Consider the following 23,779-nt stretch of genomic DNA (forward strand, 5'->3'; position numbering starts at 1 on the left):
GTAAGGGTCGGACCAAACGAGCTTTTGTGAAATAGCACAGTTACAAGTGGAAATAAAATTGGATGGACAACAGAAATAGAGGAAGGACTAAGAACAAATAAGAGAGAACTATTGTAAAGTGGACTGTGTCTGTAAGATAGGTATAAGATGTAGAAATTGAAGGTAAAAGCAGAAGTGTTTATAAGTTTACTCCAATTGGGGGATTGGTGGTAGGGTCGCGGGGAATAATAATAAAGGCATATTCTTGAAAAAAGTATGTATGTCTATATAGGTATGTGTATGTATATAGGTGTATATGTATGCATACGTGTATGGATATATATATTTACCCCAAAAAATATGGGGGAATGGAAATGATGCAGACAATTACATTGGAAGCAACATTCTTTCCGCAATACTAAGCTGATCCACCCCTAGAAAAAAAATAATAATAATAAATAAATAAAATAAAAAATAAAATAAAAAATTCTGTGAGAGTGATATGCCTGACTGCTGTAACGGCTGTCTAAGTCGTTCTCCTCCTCAGATGAGGAGAAGCAGTAAGGGTCGGACCAAACGCAGCGTTGTATGATGACATAATGAATATTTATTAATTAAACAAGACGAAAACACGAAGAACACTTGAATAGAAACAAAACAACAAAAAGACGTAGACAGACCTGAACTTGAGAACTTACATAGACACGAAGAACGCACGAACAGGAAAGACTAGCCAAACGAATGAACAAACGAAACAGTCCCGTGTGGTGCAACGGACACAGACACAGGAACAATCACCCACAAACAAACAGTGAGAACAGCGTACCTTAATATGGTTCTCAATCAGAGGAAACGTCAAACACCTGCCTCTAATTGAGAACCATATCAGGCAACACATTCAACCCAACATAGAAACACATAACATAGACTACCCACCCAGCTCACGTCCTGACCAACTAAACAAAGTAAAACAAAGGCAAATAAGGTCAGGAACGTGACAGTACCCCCCCCCCCCCCCACCCAAGATGCGGACTCCGGCCGCAAAACTGAACCTCAAGGGGAGGGTCTGGGTGGGCATCTGTCCACGGTGGCGGCTCCGGCGCAGGACGAGGATACCACTCCACCATTGTCTTTGTCCCCCTCCTTAGCGTCCTTTGAGTGGCGATCCTCGCCCCCGACCCTGGTCTAGGAACCTTAACACAGGTCCCCCCTAGATAACTCAGGACATAGAGGTAGCTCAGGACAGAGAGGTAGCTCAGGACAGAGAGGTAGCTCAGGACAGAGAGGTAGCTCAGGACAGAGGGGCAACTCTGGACTACTGGTAGCTCCGGGCTGAAGGGCAGCTCCGGGCTGAGGGGCAGCTCCGGGCTGAAGGACAGTTCCGGGCTGAAGGCCAGCTCCTGGCTAAGGTACAGCACCGGACTGGCTGGCGGATCCTGGCTGGCTGGCTCTGGCGGATCCTGGCTGGCTGGCGGCTCTGGCTGCTCATGGCTGGCTGGCGGCTCTGGCTGCTCATGGCTGGCTGGCGGCTCTGGCTGCTCATGGCTGGCTGGCGGCTATGGCTGCTCATGGCTGGCTGGCGGCTATGGCTGCTCATGGCTGGCTGGCGGCTCTGGCTGCTCATGGCTGGCTGGCGGCTCTGGCTGCTCATGGCTGGCTGGCGGCTCTGGCTGCTCATGGCTGGCTGGCGGCTCTGGCTGCTCATGGCTGGCTGGCTGCTCTTGCTGCTCATGGCTGGCTGGCGGCTCTTGCTGCTCATGGCTGCCTGGCGGCTCTGGCAGCTCCTGACTGGCTCTGGCTGGCGGCTCTGGCAGCTCCTGACTGGCTGGCGGCTCTGGCAGCTCAGACGGCGCTGGGCCGACGAGCAGTGCAGGCGGCGTTGGGCAGACGGCCGACTCTGACCTGCTGAGGCGCACAGTAGGCCTAGTGCGTGGTGCCGGAACTGGTGGTACCGGACTGGAGACACGCACCTCAAGGCTAGTGCGGGGAGCAGGAACAGGGCACACTGGACTCTCGAAGCGCACTATAAGCCTGGTGCATGGTACCGGAACTGGTGGTACCGGACTGGAGACACGTACCTCAAGGCTAGTGCGGGGAGCAGCAACAGGGCACACTGGTTTCTCAAAGCGCACTATAGGCCTGTTGCGTGGTGCCGGAACTGGTGGTACCGGACTGGAGACACGCACCTCAAGGCTAGTGCAGGGAGCAGGAACAGGGCACACTGGTTTCTCAAAGCGCACTATAGGCCTGGTGCGTGGTGCCGGAACTGGTGGTACCGGACTGAGGGCACGCACCTCAGGGCGAGGGCAGGGAGAAGGAACAGTGCGTACAGGGCTCTGGAGACGCACAGGAGGCTTGGTGCGTGGTGTAAGCACTGGTGGTACTGGGCAGGGCACGCACCTCAAGGCGAGTGCGGGGTGCTGGAACTGGAGACCTGGTACGTGGCGCTGGCACCAGAGAGCTGGTGCATGGGGCTGCCACAGGAGAGCTGGTGCGCTGAGCTGGCACAGGACGTGCAGGGCTAGGGAGGCGCATAGGAGGCCTGGTGCGTGAGGCTGGCACGGTCTTCACCAGACGGCTAGCCCGCACCTCAGGACGAGTATGGAGAGCTGACTCAGGTGGCATCAAATCCCCCACACGCTCCGTCGGGCGGATGTCGTGCCTCATGCACCAAACCAGCAAATCCCTCATTACTCTCTCCTCCAATTTCCCCATTAAATCCTTCACAGTCTCTACCTCGCTCACCTCCAATACCGCCCTCACCGGCTCCTTACGGTAATCAGGAGGAGTTGGCTCAAGTCTCCTGACTGACCCAACTACACTCCCCGAGAGCCCCCCCAAGGGTTTGACTCGCGGGCTTCCAGCCTTGTTTCCGTGCTGCCTCCTCATATCGCCGCCTCTCAGCTTTAGCTGCCTCCAGCTCTTCTTTGGGGCGGCGATATTCTCCTGGCTGTGCCCATGGACCTTTACCGTCCAATATCTCCTCCCATGTCCATGAATCCTTTGTGCGCTGTTGCTTTCTATTCCGCCGCTTGGTCCTTGGTTGGTGGGTGATTCTGTAACGGCTGTCTAAGTCGTTCTCCTCCTCAGACGAGGAGAAGGAGTAAGGGTCGGACCAAAATGCAGCGTTGTATGATGACATAATGAATATTTATTAAACAAGACGAAAACACGAAGAACACTTGAATAGAAACAAAACAACAAAACGACGTAGACAGACCTGAACTTGAGAACTTACATAGACACGAAGAACGCACGAACAGGAAAGACTAGCCAAACGAATGAACAAACGAAACAGTCCCGTGTGGTGCAACGGACACAGACACAGGAACAATCACCCACAAACAAACAGTGAGAACAGCGTACCTTAATATGGTTCTCAATCAGAGGAAACGTCAAACACCTGCCTCTAATTGAGAACCATATCAGGCAACACATTCAACCCAACATAGAAACACATAACATAGACTACCCACCCAGCTCACGTCCTGACCAACTAAACAAAGTAAAACAAAGGCAAATAAGGTCAGGAACGTGACAACTGCACAGGAAGAAACATTTAAATATTTATTTTCTTCTGCACGGATGAGAATTATTGGGTCTGAATGGCGACAATGCCTTAGACTTCGGCATTCAATTACCAAAGAAAAACAGGTTGGTATAATTGACACTTGAGCTGGGATCTCAGGAGACCCATAGGTTAGCTAGGTAGATAAGGCTAAAGCAAGTAACTCCAAGACTGAACGTCTGAAGGAATGGATGGCCAACATAAATAGTTGAGATAGTTGAACAGGAACATTTAAAATTTTATCTCTAAGAGTCTCGAACTCCACAGACTGTACACGATTGCAAGATAATACAGCATTCTTTTTGTGTTATAGATTACGAATGACATATTATGCAAATCCTAGCAAATGTAGCATTGTTAGTTGTAAAACGTACACACAAAATAGTACAATACTAAATTAATCAAATGTATTTATAAAGCCCATTTTACATCATCAGTTGTCACAAAGTGCTTATACAGATAAGTTACTCAGCCTAAAACCCCTAAGAGCAAGCAATTTTTTATTTATTTTTTATTTTATTTCACCTTTATTTAACCAGGTAGGCTAGTTGAGAACAAGTTCTCATTTGCAACTGCGACCTGGCCAAGATAAAGCATAGCAGTGTGAACAGACAACACAGAGTTACACATGGAGTAAACAATAAACAAGTCAATAACATGGTAGAAAAAAGAGAATCTATATACAATGTGTGCAAAAGGCATGAGGTAGGCAATAAATCGAATAATTACAATTTAGCAGATTAACACTGGAGTGATAAATCATCAGATGAACATGTGCAAGAAGAGATACTGGTGTGCAAAAGAGCAGAAAAGTAAATAAATAAAAGCAGTATGGGGGGTGAGGTAGGTAAATTGGGTGGGTAGTTTACAGATGGACTATGTACAGCTGCAGTGATCGGTTAGCTGCTCGGATAGCAGATTTTTAAAGTTGTTGAGGGAGATAAAAGTCTCCAACTTCAGAGATTTTTGCAATTCGTTCCAGTCGCAGGCAGCAGAGAACTGGAAGGAAAGGCGTCCAAATGAGGTTTTAGCTTTAGGGATGATCAGTGAGATACACCTGCTGGAGCGCGTGCTGCGGGTGGGTGTAGCCATCGTGACCAGTGAACTGAGATAAGGCGGCACTTTACCTAGCATAGCCTTGTAGATGACCTGGAGCCAGTGGGTCTGACGACGAACATGTAGCGAGGGCCAGCCGACTAGGGCATACAGGTTGCAGTGGTGGGTCGTATAAGGTGCTTTAGTAACAAAACGAATGGCACTGTGATAAACTGCGTCCAGTTTGCTGAGTAGAGTGTTGGAAGCTATTTTGTAGATGACATCGCCGAAGTCGAGGATCGGTAGGATAGTCAGTTTTACTAGGGTATGTTTGGCAGCATGAGTAAAGGATGCTTTGTTGCGGAATAGGAAGCCAATTCTAGATTTGACTTTGGATTGGAGATGTTTGATGTGAGTCTGGAAGGAGAGTTTACAGTCTAACCAGACACCTAGGTATTTGTAGTTGTCCACATATTCTAAGTCAGAGCCGTCCAGGGTGGTGATGCTAGTCGGGCGTGCGGGTGCAGGCAGCGAACGGTTGAAAAGCATGCATTTGGTTTTACTAGCGTTTAAGAGCAGTTGGAGGCCACGGAAGGAGTGTTGTATGGCATTGAAGCTCGTTTGGAGGTTAGATAGCACAGTGTCCAAGGAAGGGCCGGAAGTATATAGAATGGTGTCGTCTGCGTAGAGGTGGATTAGGGAATCGCCCGCAGCAAGAGCAACATCATTGATGTATACAGAGAAAAGAGTCGGCCCGAGAATTGAACCCTGTGGTACCCCCATAGAGACTGCCAGAGGACCGGACAACATGCCCTCCGATTTGACACACTGAACTCTGTCTGCAAAGTAGTTGGTGAACCAGGCAAGGCAGTCATTAGAAAAACCGAGGCTACCGAGTCTGCCGATAAGAATATGGTGATTGACAGAGTCGAAAGCCTTGGCCAGGTCGATGAAGACGGCTGCACAGTAATGTCTTTTATCGATGGCGGTTATGATGTCGTTTAGTACCTTGAGCGTGGCTGAGGTGCACCCGTGACCGGCTCGGAAACCGGATTGCACAGCGGAGAAGGTACGGTGGGATTCGAGATGGTCAGTGATCTGTTTGTTGACTTGGCTTTCGAAGACCTTAGATAGGCAGGGCAGGATGGATATAGGTCTGTAACAGTTTGGGTCCAGGGTGTCTCCCCCTTTGAAGAGGGGGATGACCGCGGCAGCTTTCCAATCCTTGGGGATCTCAGATGATACGAAGGAGAGGTTGAACAGGCTGGTGATAGGGGGTGCGACAATGGCGGCGGACAGTTTCAGGAATAGGGGGTCCAGATTGTCAAGCCCAGCTGATTTGTATGGGTCCAGGTTTTCCAGCTCTTTCAGAACATCTGCTATCTGGATTTGGGTAAAGGAGAAGCTGGGGAGGCTTGGGCGAGTAGCAGCGGGGGGGGCGGGGCTGTTGGCCAAGGTTGGAGTCGCCAGGAGGAAGGCATGGCCAGCCATTGAGAAATGCTTGTTGAAGTCTTCGATTATCACGGATTTATCGGTGGTGACCGTGTTACCTAGCCTCAGTGCAGTGGGCAGCTGGGAGGAGGTGCTCTTGTTCTCCATGGACTTTACAGTATCCCAGAACTTTTTGGAGTTAGAGCTACAGGATGCGAATTTCTGCTTGAAAAAGCTGGCCTTTGCTTTCCTGACTGACTGCGTGTATTGGTTCCTGACTTCCCTGAACAGTTGCATATCGCGGGGGCTCTTCGATGTAGATGTAGGAAAAATGACTAGAGAAAATGTATTCTTGTTTAGGAGGGAAAGAATGATGGTGAATACACAGTCATATTTAGTATTCACTGGAAAGCATTTGATATCCACAGAGTTGAATAATAAGGTTTCACAGAGAATAATTAATTACAGTATATGTCATATGTCATATATATAATGTCATATCAAGGCCACTGTACCGGTGTGCACATCTTTTATTTGATGAAAGAGAATGTTCTCACTTTGATATCTTTTGAGACATCTTGTGACATTGCCCTTGCTATCAGGGTGAATACAAAGAACCATGCGTTGCTATGGATTTGTAGAATAAAGCTAGTTATATCTAGGGGCAGTACACATACCTACACAGTGAATCTTTCATGGGTTGAAATCATTACATTACTGATGAGTTTTTATTACTTATTTCAGGGATCTAAGTGACTGTAACATAATGATATATTGATTACCTAAGTGTGTTTTATCATCTCTTGCTCTGAATACGCTATATAAGGCATTGAGCAGGACTTTCAGCAGAGTGACATTGTGCATTAATTACACCATTATAGCCTAGATACTAATCATGTTTCTGTCTCTGTGCTCTGTTGTGGAGAAGCAGCATGTATGATATGACACAGGCAGTGGCGATTTTAGCATGTAAATCTTGGTGGTGCAAAAAAAATATATATGTGGGATGCATGCCAGTAAAGTCACTACACAACACAACACAACACTAAACAATACATCAATTGCACTATAACGGTGACAAACGGTGCCCACAAAGTTTTAGGGCCTACTTAAAGCTGTCCCAACAGCAGAGTCGCAACAGCAGTCCCGACACCTTACCACTGCTACATCTGGCTATCAGCGGAGCCTTGTCTGGCAGCGAAACAGTTTATTCAGCCTCATTTACTGCCTGTTAAAAAAACATAGCTGATATGGCTGACTTGCTTAAACAAATGTGGTTTCTACTGAAAATTGAGATGTACAAACTCAAATAAAATAAAAATATGTATTTATTTATTTGTCACATACACATGGTTAGCAGATGTTAATGCGAGTGTAGCGAAATGCTTGTGCTTCTAGTTCCGACCATGCAGTATTATCTAACAAGTAATCTAACCTAACAATTTCACAACAACTACCTCATACACACAAGTGTAAAGGAATGAATAAGAATATGTACATAAAAATATATGAATGAGTGATGGCCGAACTGTCACGCCCTGAGCATAGAGAGCTTTTTAATCTCCATGTTGGTTAGGTCGGGGTGTGACTAGGGTGGGTCATCTAGGTGATTTATATTTCTATGTTGGCCTGGTATGGTTCCCAATCAGAGGCAGCTGTTTATTGTTGTCTCTGATTGGGGATCATATTTAGGCAGCCATTTCCGCTTTGTGCTTTGTGGGATCTTGACTATGTATAGTTGCCTGTGAGCACTCTAGCAGCTTCACGTTTCGTTTTGCATTTATTGCTTTCTTTGAGTTTCACTTCATAATAAAGAGGATGGAACCATTCTACGCTGCATCTTGGTCCACTCATTATAACGAGCGTGACACGAACGGCATAGGCAAGATGCAGTAGATGGTATAGAGTACAGTATATACATATGAGATGAGTAATGTAGGGTATGTAAATATTATATAAAGTGGCTAGTGATACATTTATTACATCAGGATGGCAAGATGCAGTAGATGGTATAGAGTACAATATATACATATGAGATGAGTAATGTAGGGTATGTAAACATTATATAAAGTGGCATTGTTTAAATTGGCTAGTGATACATTTATTTCATCAATTATTAAAGTGGCTGGAGTTAAGTCAGTAAGTTGGCAGCAGCCACTCAATGTTAGTGATGGCTGTTTAACAGTCTGATGGCCTTGAGATAGAAGCTGTTTTTCAGTCTCTCGGTCCCCGCTTTGATGCACCTGTACTGACCTCGCCTTCTGGATGATAGCGGGGTGAACAGGCAGTGGCTCGGGTGGTTGTTGTTCTTGATGATCTTTATGGCTTTCCTGTGACATCGGGTGGTGTAGGTGTCCTGGAGGGCAGGTAGTTTGCCCCCGGTGATGCGTTGTGCAGACCTCACCACCCTCTGGAGAGCCTTACGGTTGTGGGCGGAGCAGTTGCCGAACCAGGCGGTGATACAGCCCGACAGTATGCTCTCGATTGTGCATCTGTAAAAGTTTGTGAGTGTCTTTGGTGACAAGCCGAATTTCTTCAGCCTCTTGAGGTTGAAGAGGCGCTGCTGCGCCTTCTTCACCACGCTGTCTGTGTGGGTGGACCATTTCAGTTTGTCCGTGATGTGTACGCCGAGGAACTTAAAACTTTCCACCCTCTCCACTACTGTCCCATCGATGTGGAAAGGGGGCTGCTCCCAATGCTGTTTCCTGAAGTCCACAATCATCTACTTTGTTTTGTTGACATTGAGTGTGAGGTTATTTTCCTGACACCACACTACGAGGGCCCTCACCTCCTCCCTGTAGGCCGTCGTCGTCGTTGTTGGTAATCAAGCCTACCACTGTAGTGTCGTCTGCAAACTTGATAATTGAGTTGGAGGCGTGCATGGCCACGCTGTCATGGGTGAACAGGGAGTACAGGAGAGGGCTGAGGACGCACCCTTGTGGGGCCCCAGTGTTGAGGATCAGCGGGGTGGAGATGTTGTTACCTACCCTCACCACATTGGGGTGGCCCGTCAGGATGTCTAGGACCCAGTTGCACAGGGCGGGGTCGAGACACAGGGTCTCTAGCTTAATGACGAGTTTGGAGGGTACTTTGTTGTTAAATGCTGAGCTGTAGTCGATGAACAGCCTTCTCACATAGGTATTCCTCTTGTCCAGAAGGATTAGGGCAGTGTGCAGTGTGATTGCAATTGCGTCGTCTGTGGACCTATTAGTGCGGTAAGCAAATTGGAGTGGGTCTAGGGTGTCAGGTAGGGTGGAGGTGATATGGTCCTTGACTAGTCTCTCAAAGCACTTCATGATGACGGAAGTGAGTGCTACCGGGCGGATGTCATTTAGCTCAGTTACCTTAGCTTTCTTGGGAACAGGAACAATGGTGGCCCTCTTGAAGTATGTGGGGACAGCAGACTGGGATAGACCAGCCAGCTGGTCTGCGCATGCTCTGAGGACGAGGCTGGGGATGCCGTCTGGGCCTGCAGCCTTGCGACGGTTAACGCGTTTAAATATTTTACACACGTTGACAGCAGTGAAGGAGAGCCCGCAGGTTTTGGTAGCGGGCCGTGTCAGTGGCACTGTATTGTCCTCATAGCGAGCAAAGAAGTCGTTTACTTTGTCTGGGAGCAAGACATCGTCGTCTGCGAGGGAGCTGTTTTTTCTTTTGTAATCCGTGATTGACTATAGACTCTGCCACATACCTCTCTTGTCTGAGCCGTTGAATTGCGACTCTGCTTTGTCTCTATACTGACGCTTAGCTTGTTTGATTGCCTTGCGGAGGGAATAGCTACACTGTTTGTATTCGGTCATGTTTCCGATCACCTTGCCCTGATTAAAAGCAGAGGTTTGCGCTTTCAGTTTTGCGCGAATGCTGCCATCAATCCACGGTTTCTGGTTGCGGAATGTTTTAATAGACGCTGTGCGTACAACATCACCGATGGACTTGCTAATAAACTCGCTCACCGAATCAGCATATTCATCAATGTTGTTGTTCGACGCTATGCGGAACATATCCCAGTCCACGTGATCGAAGCAATATTGAGCGTGGAATCCGATTGGTCGGACCAGCGTTGAAAAGACCTGAGCATGGGATGCTTCCTGTTTTAGTTTCTGTCTATAGGCTGGGAGCAACAAAATGGAGTCGTGGTCAGTTTTTCCGAAAGGAGGGCGGGGGAGGGCCTTATATGCATCGCGGAAGTTAGAGTAACAATGATCCAGGGTTTTGCCAGCCCGGGTCGCGCCTTGTTTTCAGATTAGCCTTGTTAAAATCCCCAGCTACGACAAATGCAGCCTCAGGATATGTGGTTTCCAGTTTACATAGAGTCAAATGAAGTTCGTTCAGGGCCGTCGATGTGTCTGCTTGGGGGGGAATATACCCGACTGTGATTGTGATCGAAGAGAATTCTCTTGGTAGATAATGCGGTCGGCATTCGATTGTGAGGAATTCTAAGTCAGGTGAACAAAAGGACTTGAGTTCCTGTATGTTGTTATGGTCACACCACGTCTCGTTAATTATAAGGCATACACCCCTGCCTTTCTTCTTACCAGAAAGATGTTTGTTTCTGTTGGCGTGATGTGTGAAGAAACCAGGTGGCTGTACCGACTCCGATAGCGTGTCTCGAGTGAGCCATGTTTCCATTAAACAAAGAACATTACAGTCTCTGATGTCTCTCTGGAAGGCAACCCTTGCTCGGATTTTGTCTACCTTGTTTTCATGAGACTGGACATTGGCGAGTAGTATGCTTCGGGAGCGGTGCGTGATGTGCTCGTCTACGGAGCCTGACCAGAAGACCGCTCCGTCTGCCCCTTCTGCGGCGCCGTTGTTTTGGGTCGCCGGCTGGGATCCGATCCATTGTCCTGGGTGGTGGGCCAAACAGAGGATCCGCTTCATAAAAGTCGTATTCCTGGTCGTAATGTTGGTGAGTTGACGTTGCTCTTATATCCAATAGTTCCTCCCGACTGTATGTAATAAAACCTAAGAATTCCTTGGGTAACAATGTAAGAAATAACACATAAAAAAACGAAATACTGCATAGTTTCCTAGGAACGCGAAGCTAGGCGGCCATCTCTGTCAGCGCCGGATGTAGTTAACTATGGCATAAGGGGTCGAAAAGCGGATAGAGGCAATCCGTAATTTCGATTTAGTCAATATAACTATTTGTTGAGCACTTTTGAAATGTACAGCGACAGAATTCAGAACATGGGCTGTTCTTACAGTGTTCTCCCTGTACACCAAGTCAGAACCGTAGGATGAATAAAGGGAGCAAATAAGCAGACAATGAAGCTCTTAAAATATTCAAGGATACATTTCTCAAAAACAGGTTATAGGCCACATGTGCACCACCAAGTCAGAACAGTAGGCGAAATTAAGAGGTGAAAATTGACTAAATTATTAGGGTGAGGCACATGGGCTACTAACAGCTTACTACACAACTGTAATGAGCGCGCTGAGAGTCGGGAAGCAAGTTCAGGGAGTGAGGGTGTCACGCCCTGGCCATAGAGAGGCTTTTATTCTCTATTTTGGTTAGGCCAGGGTGTGACTAGGGTGGGCATTCTAGTTTCTTTATTTCTATGTTTTCTATTTCTTTGTGTTTGGCCGGGTGTGGTTCTCAATCAGAGGCAGCTGTCTATCGTTGTCTCTGATTGAGAATCATACTTAGGTAGCCTTTTTCCCACCTGTGTTTGTGGGTAGTTGTTTTCTGTATAGTTGTAGTTACCTTACAGAACTATTTGTTTTTCTCTTTGTATTTTTGTTTCAGTGTTCAGTTTATTAAAATATCATGAACACGTACCACGCTGCGCTTTGGTCCAGTCATTTCCAGGAAGAGGATCGTGACAGACCTACCCACCACAAGCGGACCAAGCAGCGTGGTAAGGAGGAGCAGCAGGTTCAGATTTCATGGACTTGGGAGGAAATCCTGGACGGGAAAGGACCCTGGAAGCAGGCTGGGGAATATCGCCGTCCAAAAGAGGAACTGGAAGCAGCTAAAGCTGAGAGGCGACGGTATGAGGAGGCAAGTCATCGAAGCAAGCACGAGAGGCAGCCCCAAACATTTTTCACACAGTGTCTCCGGTGCGCATGCACAGCCCGGTGAGCTCGGAGCCAGCTCTCCGTAAGTACCACGCTACAGAGGGCTTCCAGGCAAGGCAGACTGTGGCAGTTCAGCGCGCTTGGTCTCCGGTGCGCTGTTTCGGCCCAGGGTATTCTGTGCCGGCTCTGCGCACTGTGTCTCCGGTGCCCTGTGATTGCTCCTTCAGCGGCGGTCTCCAGTCCGGAGCCTCCAGTGACGGCCTCCAGTCTGGAGCCTCCAGCTACGGTCCCCAGTCCGGAGCCCCCAGCGACGGTCTCCAGTCCGGAGCCTCCAGCGACAATCCCCAGTCCGGAGCCTCCAGCGACGATCTCCAGTCCGGAGCCTCCAACGACGGCCTCCAGTCCGGAGCCTCCAGCGACGTTCTCCAGTCCGGAGCCTCCAGCGAGGGTGCCCAGTCCGGGGCCCGTAACGAGGGTGCCCAGTCCGGGGCCCGCAACGAGGGTGCCCAGTCCGGGGCCCGCAATGAGGGTGCCCAGTCCGGGGCCTGCAACGAGGGTGCCCAGTCCGGGGCCCGCAACGAGGGTGCCCAGTCCGGGGCCCGCTACGAGGGTCCCCAGTCCGGGGTCGGCGGCGAGGGTCCCCGCACCAGAGGCGCCACCAAAGTGGGGGGAGCCAGAGGCAGAGGGGTTGTCTACGTCCCGCACCAGAGCCGCTGCCGTAAAGGAAGCCTTTTTTTGCGTCCGGAGTCCGCACGTTTGGGGGGGGGGGGGGGGGGGGGGGGGGGTCCAGTCATTTCCAGGAAGAGGATCGTGACAGAGGGTTTTCATAAATAAACTCAACTAAATACAAAACAAGAAACACAAACAACGCACAGACATGACACTGGAACAGAAACAATAACGCCTGGAGAAGGAACCAAAGGGAGTGACATATATAGGGAAGGTAATCAAGGAGGTGATGGAGTCCAGGTGAGTCTGATGATGCGCAGGTGCGTGTAACGATGGTGACAGGTGTGCGCCATAATGAGCATTCTGGTGACTTAGACACCGGAGAGGGAGCACACGTGATAACAACATACACTTAGTATTACTTTCTTAGCTACAGTATACATATCTCCGTGGCATATTGCGTCATTTATGCAGCAGCATACAAAACACCTTGTTGTACTATGCTCACTTGAACATGAAGGTGGTGCGGCGGTCCTTCATGGGAAAATCATGTCATCAAACGTTATCATCAAAGTCTGGCATTCTCTGGATGTATGGTGCTTTCAAGACACCTGGGAACTCAGAAAAAAAAAGTTGAATCATGATGACGTCAGTGATCTTCAGGTCGTAGCTCTAGAAAGAGACCCGAGTTCCCGATTTACAATTCAGAATTGGATGAAAGTTCAACATGTATTTTTCCCAGTCGTAGCTTGTTTTTCCCAAGTTCCCAGTTGTCTTGAACTCACTAAAATCCGATTTTGCAGTTCCGAGTTAACACTTGTTTTGAGCGCTGCACAAATCATGCTTCATTGACCGCATGGCCAATGTTGAATGTTTATCATTTTAAACTAGGAAAAGAGACCCTTAATCTTAGACTTGGGACCACACATCCACTCCACCGAATAGCAGGCTAATGATTGCTTTGCAATAGTTACAGTTAGCCACTGATTCCTTCCAAACCACTCATTGTTGAATTTGCGATTTCCAACTTGTTGTGTAAGGTTTATTTCCAATGGCCGATGAGTACTGAGGGGTTTTATCTATAATATCTCTTCATTATTACTCTTCATATGACAAGGAATAAAAAGGATTTGCCAGTAGGTTGTCGACTTGGTTCATGATGACTGCTAGCTAAGATTTTGAAAGTATGATGTTGACATGATCTGTCCAATCTAGCTACTGTAGATATAACGTGATTTGATGTCATTTTATCTGTGGCCAATGACATCGAGCCTTCTTGGATGGGCACTTCTAATGTAACTCTATGGCAGCACCCAAGGGGCAGAATTTTCAAGCTCTACCCTTAGACTTGGCGGTGACGTAGTGTCCCAATGAGTGACAGAACACTGAGCCAATCACGGCGCTACGCTACGTATTTTCTGCCCCAGCTACCCTGAATGACGGATCACCACTGGAGACAGGGCATACTGTCCCCTGACTGGGCCTTGGGGACATGAGATTGCAGGTCCCATGAAGCATTAGGCCTAGGCCATATCTCCTCCAGGGGCCAGTGGTGGAGTGATTAGTCTCCCAGTGAATAGGCTCTGTGACAAGGCCATAGAACAGAGCGGAGGGAAAACACAGCGACCCTGATATTCTGTCTGTGCTGTGGCCATGGGAGATGGGGATCCACTTAATGGCCGGCCCTGTGTCAACCAGCAGCAGAGCCTCCAATCAATGGTTGCTTCATTAGTTAATCTGATTGAGTGTACGAGCGGCCAGTGGTCAATGGCAGGTTAGTTCTGCCTCTGCGAAGAGTCTGTGTCGGAATCAATATCATTGTTCTACAGAGAGCGCATCTTTTTCTCAGAACTCATCCTCCTCATAGTTACAGAAAAACAGGAGATGGATCTCTGTGTATGATCCGGTTCAGTCCTCCATAATTATATTATTAAGGTAATCAATAAAAATGGCTTGTTGATGCTATCTATTAAAGCAACAAGGCATGCTGCATAATTATTGTAGTTAGGCCCATCATATTGTTCTTCTTGGGCTAATTACTCCCAGCCTCTATTACTCAGTCTGTGTCATTCTTTGTGTATTCTGTAATGCATGCTGCTGTGCTGTACTGTGTTGTGCTATTGGCTTGCTACCTGTTATATCCCTAAATGTTACTCGCTGATAGCTAGAGAGGTGGAGCTGTCACTAATGTTCATGCTTCACCCTAACCTACAATTATTTGTTGGTTTGTCAGCTAATGATGGCACAATGCCTCTGGAATCAACCCTATTTATGTTTTCTTCACCTGCAGGCTTACAGTCAGAAAGCAAACCCAGAAAATACACAAATGATAGATTTTTGAAAATTGTGTGTTTAATGAGGTGTGATTTATAGATGCCTAATTACACATTTCTCCCAATGTGCAACAATGGTCCGAAGCATTTAATTAATCCAACTGTATAACAGCACAAACTCATGCAATGGATGCAGACATGGTACAGGTCAATTCTGGATTGTGTTTACATTTTAATCAGTTTTTTTGAAAAACAGGCAAACAGGAAAATCATTAAATGTTGAACTTTCCTCGCTTTAATGTTTAGGAGACTAGTCCAATTTATCGTTATTGCAGTGGATTATTGGATTTTGATATGTAATTATAAACATTGTGTCTATCATGGGGATGGTTTGGGCATGCTCACATACCTGCTATAACCTTAGCATCTGCCAAGAAACCAAAGAGTATATATATTTCTAAGTTTTGACTTGTATTCCTCTCCAACTTTGCTAATGTGTTGTCTTGCCTCTAACAAGTCTGGGCCTGTGGACCCTTTTTCTGATTCCTTTTATTCAGTCGCAAAAGACAGTGGACTTCCCAAATGTAGTAAAAGATGTTTGCTACTGTCACGCCCTGACCATAGTTTGCTTTGTATGTTTCTATGTTTTGTTTGGTCAGGGTGTGATGTGGGTGGGCATTCTATGTTGTATGTCTAGGTTGTCTATTTCGGTGTTTAGCCTAGTATGGTTCCTAATCAGAGGCAGGTGTCAGTCGTTTTCTCTGATTGGGAGCCATATTTAGGTAGCCTGTTTTCCTTTGGGTTTTGTGGGTGGTTGTTTCCTGTGTTAGTGTTTTCACCATACGGGACTGTTTCGTTTTTTTTCAGTATTTTGCACTTTGTATTGTTTAGTGTTCAGTTTTATAATAATTAAAATGGACACTTACCTCGCTGCACATTGGTCCGACATTTCATACTCCTCTTCAGACGAGGAGGAAAACCGTTACAGCTACCTATAATAGTTTATTACTTTACTACTACTTTATTTACTACACTTTAGTTAGAAAATCAAGGTTTCACTGCTTCATCATCAGTTTTATCTGCTAATTATTAACTGTAGTGTAGCTTTATAACAATTGAAAGCATTGGAAAACATTTGCCTCCTAATCCTCTGACCCAGCTGTGTTTGACTTCAGAGGTAAAGATGTTGAAATAGTCTCTCTTTCTGTTCCCCATCATTCACTACAGATTCAAATCCAAACAGAAATCTCTGGGAGAAAGAAAGCAGGTTGACATTCTATTAGCCATTTAATCTCTAAAGCAAAAGCTGGAGATAGATAGCAGACAAAGCGAGGCAAAACATGATAGATTTGAGAGAAAAGGGCATGTCAAAAATATCAAAGAGATGACTCAGAAATCCGACATTAAGGACACTATTTTTCAACCACAGAGCAAGCAGCTGAATCTACAGATACCATTTTTGGGCTTGGGTTGAAAGAGCTGTCATTACATCAAAAAGTATTTTCTGTGGAGTAGTTTTTGAACCACTTTTTTTTGCCTGTACATTCCCATATTTCCAGGCTTTACATAAATTACAATAATCCCTTACAAATTACAATGTACTTCATTCTGTAGACAGGGATTCCATACAAGAAATGTTAGGCAAGGGTAGTCTATAATTTTTGGCCTCAAAGCAAGAATATACAGTTTTTTAAATTGTATTTTTTAAAGTACGTGATACATTTTCACGATTCTTAGTACAAAACTCGAAACAGATCATCAAAAAGGCAGTTGTTTCAAAACTCTAAGCACATTTCAATTGACTAAGTACAACACACAAAATCACTTTTCACCAGACTTTTAAAAAAGTCACTTTTTCGCCAAACTTAATCAGTGTTTCATCATCAGTGGAGGCTGCTAAGGGGAGGACGGCTCATAATAATGTCTGTAACGGAGCAAATGGAATGGCATCAAACCATGTGTTTGATGTATTTGATAGCATTCCACTGATTCCGCTCCAGCCATTACCAGGAGCCCGTCTTGCCCAATTAAGGAGCCACCAACCTCCTGTATTTCATCTAGAATTACATGTTCCACATTGCAATACATGTTTATATAAAGTAATTGCTTTTCACAATGCAATGTTCAATTTACTTTTAATATGATTCTCTTCTCATTTGTTAAAATACATTTTACTATTACTTAATCAGACTGCTCTTAATTGATAATCACTTAACCGTTTTGTTAAACGTATAGATTTTAAACAGGTTTGTCTACTACAGATTTTGAGAACTATTGTACATAATGAAAATGTATGTTTGTAAGGTATAAACATACTGTATAAAGTATGATATATACTGCAATGTACTATTATGATGATGACTATTCTGATTTTACTTCAAAGTAAGTTTTAAAAAATTGGAATTTGACAAGTTCAGAGATATACTGTATGTAAATATTGCATCCGCTATACATTTAACATGTATCCAAAATTAATTTTCTGGGGTCTTTTTGATGTGGGAAAAAAAAAATTGGCCAATACAGTGAGAACTTGTTCTCAACTGGCCTACCTGGTTAAATAAAGGTGAAATAAAAAATAAAAATAAAAAACAGTACCGTAATACTGCAATATATGCCATTATCCAAAGTGATAACAGTAAGGAATCGAACCAACAACTCTGGCGTTGCTAGTGCCATGCTCTTACAAACTGGGCCACGAACAGGACCACTACAATACATAAGTGCAATACAATACTGTAAAATACAATACATGAATACAATATAGGTGGAATGTGTATGATTGCCATCCCCATGAGCGTACCACCCTCCTTCAGGCCATGGATGAGGCAAGCAATGACATCAATTCAAACCTATGTCAGGATTGGATTGGCCATGCCAAAATGTTTTTCCCCAGGTGCATGAATAATGAAGCAATTTACTGTGATGTCGATGACAAGCTATGGCCAAATGCTCAAGACAGGCTTGATGCAAACTAGTGGCTGCTAAACATGATGTTTCTTTCATTTCTTTCATTTGATTACAGTACACCTATGTTGTAATTATATCTGAACAATATATTGTTTTTTTGCATCACTTATTGTGAAAGATGTCTTCAATGAGCACACCTTTGATCAGAAATGGGATTCTAAATTATGATAAATTTGATTTTCAGTCAATTTTAATGGGTAGTGCAAGTGTATTTCCTAATGTGAAAACAGTGTAATCTACTGTAATTTACAGTACTTTAGCCATTTAGAAACATCTAGCATTTTTTGCTATTTGATTTAATTGTTGTTAAAATAACAAATTGAGAATATATCATTATGTTGTGTTTTGGCACTAAAATCAAGATTCTCATGGTATTTTACAGTAATGTATATTTTGAATCAATGGTTGTGTGGTGAAATTAAATATATTAAATAAAATTAATGCCCAATAAAAAGTTTGATCTGAGACTTGCTGCATTACAGTGGGGCAAAAAAGTATTTAGTCAGCCACCAATTGTGCAAGTTCTCCAACTTAAAAAGATGTGAGAGGCCTGTAATTTTCATCATAGGTACACTTCAACTATGACAGACAAAATGAGAAAAAAAAATCCAGAAAAGCACATTGTAGGATTTTTAATGAATTTATTTGCAAATGATGGTGGAAAATAAGTATTTGGTCAATAACAAAAGTTTATCTCAGTACTTTGTTATATACCCTTTGTTGGCAATGACAGAGGTCAAACGTTTTCTGTAAGTCTTCACAAGGTTTTCACACACTGTTGCTGGTATTTTGGCCCATTCCTCCATGCAGATCTCCTCTAGAGCAGTGATGTTTTGGGGCTGTTGCTGGGCAACACGGACTTTCAACTCCCTCCAAAGATTTTCTATGGGGTTGAGATCTGGAGACTGGCTAGGCCACTCCAGGACCTTGAAATGCTTCTTACGAAGCCACTCCTTCGTTGCCCGGGCGGTGTGTTTGGGATCATTGTCAATCTGAAAGACCCAGCCACGTTTCATCTTCAATGCCCTTGCTGATGGAAGGAGGTTTTCACTCAAAATCTCACGATACATGGCCCCATTCATTCTTTCCTTTACACGGATCAGTCGTCCTGGTCCCTTTGCAGAAAAACAGCCCCAAAGCATGATGTTTCCACCCCTATGCTTCACAGTAGGAATGGTGTTCTTTGGATGCAACTCAGCATTCTTTGTCCTCCAAACACGACGAGTTGAGTTTTTACCAAAAAGTTCTATTTTGGTTTCATCTGACCATATGACATTCTCCCAATTTTCTTCTGGATCATCCAAATGCTCTCTAGCAAACTTCAGACGGGCCTGGACATGTACTGGCTTAAGCAGGGGGACACGTCTGGCACTGCAGGATTTGAGTCCCTGGCGGCGTAGTGTGTTACTGATGGTAGGCTCTGTTACTTTGGTCCCAGCTCTCTACAGGTCATTCACTAGGTCCCCCCGTGTGGTTCTGGGATTTTTGCTCACCGTTCTTGTGATCATTTTGACCCCACAGGGTGAGATCTTGCGTGGAGCCCCAGATCGAGGGAGATTATCAGTGGTCTTGTATGTCTTCCATTTCCTAATAATTGCTCCCACAGTTGATTTCTTCAAACCAAGCTGCTTACCTATTGCAGATTCAGTCTTCCCAGCCTGGTGCAGGTCTACAATTTTGTTTCTGGTGTCCTTTGACAGCTCTTTGGTCTTGGCCATAGTGGAGTTTGGAGTGTGACTGTTTGAGGTTGTGGACAGGTGTCTTTTATACTGATAACAAGTTCAAACAGGTGCCATTAATACAGGTAACGAGTGGAGGACAGAGGAGCCTCTTAAAGAAGAAGTTACAGGTCTGTGAGAGCCAGAAATCTTGCTTGTTTGTAGGTGACCAAATACTTATTTTCCACCATAATTTGCAAATTAATTAATTAAAAATCCTACAATGTGATTTTCTGGATTTTTTTTCTCATTTTGTCTGTCATAGTTGAAGTGTACCTATGATGAAAATTACAGGCCTCTCTCATCTTTTTAAGTGGGAGAACTTGCACAATTGGTGGCTGACTAAATACTTTTTTGCCCCACTGTACCTGTGTAACCAGTTTGGAGATTTGTACTAAGAGTTTAGAAAATTCACCACATATTTATGAAAATAGCACCAAAGCGATAAAAAAAAGTATTTATATGATTGAGTGGATTTACAGTTTTTACCCACAAGCCATAAGACTCCTGTGCAGGTAATCAAATGGCTACCCGGCCTATTCCCCCCCCCCCCCCCCCCCCCCCACCCCTCTTTTATGCTGCTCCTACTCTCTGTTTATCATATATGCACAGTCACTTTAACTATACATTCATGTACATATGTACACATGTACATGCTACCTCCATCGGCCCGACCAACCAGTGCCCTCACACATTGGCTATCCGGGCTATTTGCATTGTGTCCCGCCACCCACCACCCCCCAACCCCTCTTACGCTACTGCTACTCTCTGTTCATCATATATGCATAGTCTCTTTAACCATATCTACATGTACATACTACCTCAATCAGCCTGACTAACCGGTGTCTGTATGTAGCCTCGCTACTTTCATAGCCTCGCTACTGTATATAGCCTCGCTACTGTTTTTCACTGTCTTTTTACAGTTGTTTTTATTTCTTTACTTACCTATTGCTCAACTAATACCTTTTTTGCACTATTGGTTAGAGCCTGCAAGTAAGCATTTCGCTGTAAGGTCTACACCTATTGTATTCGGCGCACGTGACAAATAAACTTGGATTTGATTTGATTTGATATAAGTGATCCTCCCCTTTATAACTGAGGTGGACTACTGTACCATGACTGTATGGGCAAGAAAACGTGTGTGAAAGGCAATTGAGCTAATTTTAACTAATTCAGTATTTTAGCTTTTGTCACGCCCTGGCCTTAGTATTCTTTGTTTTCTTTATTATTTTAGTTAGGTCAGGGTGTGACATGGGTCATTTATGTGGGTTTTGTAGTGTCTAGGGTGGTTGTAAGGTTTAGGGGGTTTATTTAGAGTAGTTGGGTTTATGTTTAGTATAGTTGTCTAGCTGTGTCTATGTTGGGTGTAGTTGTCTAGGAAAGTCTATGGTTGCCTGAATGGGTTCCCAATTAGAGACAGCTGGTTTCTGTTGTCTCTGATTGGGAGCCATATTTAAGGTAGCCATAGGCTTTAGTTTGTTGTGGGTAATTGTCTATGTTGAATGTTTGTAGCTTGTGTGTGTGCACTACGTTTATAGCTTCACGGTCGTTTGTTGTTTTGTTAGTTTGTAAGTGTTTTGTTTCGTTTTTCCTTCTTCACAATAAAAAGAAGATGGCTTATTTTTCACATGCTGCGTTTTGGTCCGTCTCTCCCCCACACGATCGTGACAGAATTACCCACCAATGCAGGACCAAGCGGCGTGGAAAGCGGCAACAGCACCCAGCTACACAGGATTCTTGGACATGGGAGGAGATACTGGATGGTAAGGGACCTTGGGCACAACAGGGAGAATATCGCCTCCCTCGTGAAGAGCTGGAGGCAGCGAAAGCCGAGAGGAGGCGATATGAGGAGGCAGCACGGAAGCAAGGCTGGAAACCCGTGAGTAATACCCAAAAATTTCTTGGGGAGGGGCTCATGGGGAGTGTGGCGAGTCCAGATGGGAGATCTGCGTCAACTTCCCGTGCTACCCGTGAGGACTCTAAGAGGGAACCTGAGCCAGTCGGGCTGATATTGGAGGTGAGCAATGGGGATGATACAGAGACTGTTAAGGATTTATTGGGGAGGTTGGAAGAGAGTGAAATGAGGGAGCTGCTGTGTTGGTGCGTGAGGCACAAGATCCACCCGACAGAGCGTGTGCGGGATGTGATGTTACCTGAGTCAGCTCTCCATGCTCGTCCTGATGTGCGTGCTAACCGTCTGGGAATGACAGTCCCACGAACCAGGCCTCCTGTACGCCTCCCTAGTCCTGCACCTCCTGTATTAGCCCCACGTACTAACTCTCCTGTGACAGTCCCCAGCCCAGTACCACCAGTGCCTCCTCCACGCACTAGCCCTATGGTGCGTGTCTCCAGCCCTTTACCACCAGTGCCTAAACCACGCACCAAGCCTCCTGTGTGTCCCCAGAGTCCTGTGCGTCCTGTTGCTGCTCCCCGCACTAGCCCTGAGATGCGTGTCCCCAGCCCGGTACCACCAGTTCCGGCACCACGCACTAGGCCTAATGTGCGTCCCCAGGGTCCAGTATGCCCTGTTCCTTCTCCCCGCACTAGCCCTGAGAAGCGTGTCCCCAGCCCGGTAACACCAGTTCCGGCACCACGCACCAGGCCTACAGTGCGCCTCAGCCGGCCAGAGTCTGCCGTCTGCACAGCGATGCCTGAACTGCCCGTCTGCCAAGCGCCATCTGAGCCATCCGTCTACCCAGCGCCACCTGAGCCATCCGTCTACCCAGCGCCACCTGAGCCATCCGTCTACTCAGCGCCATCTGAGCCATCCGTCTGCCCCGAGCCATTAGAGCCGCCCGTCTGTCCCGAGCCGTCAGAGCCGTTCGTCAGTCAGGAGCCGCTAGAGCCATTCGTCAGACAGGATCTGCCAGAGCCGCCAACCAGACAGGATCTGCCAGAGCCGCCAACCAGACAGGATCTGCCAGAGCCGCCAACCAGACAGGATCTGCCAGAGCCGCCAACCAGACATGTGCAGCCAGATCCGCCAGCCAGCCATGAGCAGCCAGATCCGTCAGCCAGCCATGAGCAGCCAGATCCGTCAGCCAGCCATGAGCAGCCAGATCCGTCAGCCAGCCATGAGCAGCCAGATCCGTCAGCCAGCCATGAGCAGCCAGATCCGTCAGCCAGCCATGAGCAGCCAGATCCGTCAGCCAGCCATGAGCAGCCAGATCCGTCAGCCAGCCATGAGCAGCCAGATCCGTCAGCCAACCATGAGCCGTCCAACCAGGATCCGCCAGAGCCGTCCAGCCAGGTTCCGCCAGAGCTGTCATCCAGCCAGGATCCGTCCCTCAGTCCGGAGCTGCCGTCCCTCAGTCCGGAGCTGCCGTCCCTCAGTCCGGAGCTGCCGTCCCTCAGTCCGGAGCTGCCCCTTATCCTGGTGCTGCCCCTTATCCTGGTGCTGCCCCTTATCCTGGTGCTGCCCCTTATCCTGGTGCTGCCCCTTATCCTGGTGCTGCCCCTTAGTCCGGAGCTGCCCCTTAGTCCGGAGCTGCCCCTTAGTCCGGAACTGCCCCTTAATCCAGTGGGGTTAATGTGGAGGGTGGCCATTTGGAGGAAGCTACGGAGGCGGGTAGTGACTGTGGTGGGGTGGGGACCACGACCAGTGCCGGAGCCGCCACCGTGGAAGGACGCCCACCCAGACCCTCCCCTAGACTATGTGCTGGTGCGCCCGGAATTCGCACCTTAAGGGGGGGGGGTTATGTCACGCCCTGGCCTTAGTATTCTTTGTTTTCTTTATTATTTTAGTTAGGTCAGGGTATGACATGGGTAATTTATGTGGGTTTTGTAGTGTCTAGGGTGGTTGTAAGGTTTAGTGGGTTTGTTTAGAGTAGTTGGGTTTATGTTTAGTATAGTTGTCTAGCTGTGTCTATGTTGGGTGTAGTTGTCTAGGAAAGTCTATGGTTGCCTGAATGGGTTCCCAATTAGAGACAGCTGGTTTCTGTTGTCTCTGATTGGGAGCCATATTTAAGGTAGCCATAGGCTTTAGTTTGTTGTGGGTAATTGTCTATGTTGAACGTTTGTAGCCTGTGTGTGTGCACTACGTTTATAGCTTCACGGTCGTTTGTTGTTTTGTTAGTTTGTAAGTGTTTTGTTTCGTTTTTCCATCTTCAAAATAAAAG

This window comes from Salvelinus fontinalis, chromosome 24 (assembly GCF_029448725.1).
Source record: "Salvelinus fontinalis isolate EN_2023a chromosome 24, ASM2944872v1, whole genome shotgun sequence".
NCBI classification, from domain to species: domain Eukaryota; kingdom Metazoa; phylum Chordata; class Actinopteri; order Salmoniformes; family Salmonidae; genus Salvelinus; species Salvelinus fontinalis.